The following is a 2,269-nucleotide window of genomic DNA, read 5'->3' on the forward strand; positions in this document are numbered from 1 at the left end:
ATAGTTTGATCGCGACATATGATGCATTTTTACTTTATTCTGGTGCTGTCTGCCAGTTCTTATAATGCTGGCTGTCTTGTCGTGTTTGTCTGAGTTTTTCATATTTTCTCATTTCTACATTCATTCTTTCGTTCAATATTCTGGATAAGGGAAAATACCTGGCTATGGTTGTTATCCTCATTGCTATCCACCTCCTTGACTGTGTTCACCTCCTCAGGGCCTAAACCTCATTGGTATTTATTTCCTTGGCTTTTGTCACAGTTTGCTTATTCAGTAGGCTATAGTGATATGCAATATTAAAATAGTAAAGACTTTATGGTGATTACAAGATCCATAGCTGTATATTATACATATGCAAATTTAATTTTAACATGATAAATATTGAAATTTTCTAAATAAGCGGAAGCGAAAAGTAAATCTTACAATGAATACTTAATAGTTATAATAGGGTAATTCAAAGGTTAATTTGCTATGGATATTTGCCTAACAAATATACATTTTATGACTATTGATTCCAAATCATCAGCGATCTCCAGTCAGATACTCAGTCAGCATCGGCGCCCCCGCATCAAGATTGCGTAGGAGAATAGCCTCAACCTTACTCCATGCTTGAAAAAAAATAAGCAGCATTAGAATTTTTCGGCTTTTATCAATATTTACAAGAAAATCTGAACCATAACAAATATTATATCATCACATGTATATAGTGCAATTGTGGCTCTCTTAAAATCATACCAAATAACCAGGGCATAGTGTAGTTTTCAACAGCGAATCTATTAAAAAGAGACTGAATACTTAACTTATAACTCCACGCTGCAATGTCTACATTTTATGTAGTCATAAAAAAAAAATTAGTTGATATGTCCTATTTTTTTCCGTATAGAGTTCATCGGTCGTTATACCAAGGGTGGCATTTGACAGGCGAAGTATGCTTCTGTTGGATAAAAATAAACTTATTTTAGATTGAGAATATTCAATGACGAAGAAACGCTTCATTTTCTCATGGTATCTCACTGCAGTACACACACACAAACACACACACAGACATCATGCATATATATATATATATATATATATATATATATATATATATATATATATATATATATATATATATATATATATATATATATATTATATATATATATATATATATGATATATATTTTTATATATATATATATATATATATATATATATATATATATATATATGATATATATATATATTATATATTAAACGAAGGCATAATACTTAACTTAATAAATCATAAAGGCTTCGCTTCTCACGCTGCAATGTCTTCATATGTAGAGGTACTCGGAAAAAACATTTAGTTTATGAGTATAGTGTTGTTCGCTGTGTAGGTGGCTGATGTGCTTCTGTCGAGTAAAAACGAAATGATTTTAGGTCGGAAATATTTAATGACGAGGAAATGCTCCATTTTCTCATGGTATCTTTTTGTATCTTACTGCAGTAAACTACTCACACACATATGTATGCATATCATATATGTATATACATAAGTATATAAGGCATTAAATTGATGCACTTGTAGAAAATATAGGACCGAAAGTACTCGGCTATCTCGTTTTATCATTTTTTTCCTTCGTGGCAAAAAAACCTTTATTTATACATAGCATCACGTTTTATATACTTCGTGATCAAGTTATTCATATATATATATATATATATATTATATATATATATATTATATATATATATATATATATATATAATATATATATATATATATATATATATATGGAGTAAAATCCATGTATTGGTAGAAAACATAATGAAATTTTGAATGTATCTTTGTTTTCAACTCACCATTTCCCTAAAATGTTTGTAGGTGTTCTCTGTAGAAGTGGCTGGTTGGGTTCTTCTGTATTAGATGGGGCACATTTGCGTCAACTTATGTCTGGTAAGAGGAAACTGTGCTTCTGTGGGGCAAAAATGAATTTGTGTTAGTCTGAGATTATTCAATGACAAGGAAATGTATATTGTATATCAATTATTTTAGTTGCTTACCGGCCTTTTCTCTAAAGTGGAAACGCTTTCCGTATATATATATATATATATATATATATATATATATATATATATATATATATATATATATATATATAATATGTATGTGTATGTATATTATATATAATATAATATTATATTATAGTAAAATATATATTATATTATAATATAAATATAATATAATTATGTATGTGTACAATTATAATAATATAATTATAGTATATATAGATATATAATAT

The 2,269-nt window shown here is 27.5% G+C and overlaps 1 long non-coding RNA gene across 1 annotated transcript; it reads right to left on the bottom strand.

Annotated features, from left to right (window-relative positions):
• Positions 1–296: 296 nt before the first annotated feature.
• LOC135212354 (uncharacterized) lies at positions 297–1,954 on the bottom strand. Its single transcript, XR_010313883.1, has 3 exons — positions 1,830–1,954; positions 1,259–1,378; positions 297–934 (listed from the first exon to the last, which is right to left on the bottom strand). It is a non-coding gene; the product is annotated as an uncharacterized LOC135212354 (long non-coding RNA).
• Positions 1,955–2,269: the final 315 nt, after the last annotated feature.

The sequence above is a fragment of the Macrobrachium nipponense genome, chromosome 40 (assembly GCF_015104395.2).
Source record: "Macrobrachium nipponense isolate FS-2020 chromosome 40, ASM1510439v2, whole genome shotgun sequence".
NCBI classification, from domain to species: Eukaryota; Metazoa; Arthropoda; class Malacostraca; order Decapoda; family Palaemonidae; genus Macrobrachium; species Macrobrachium nipponense.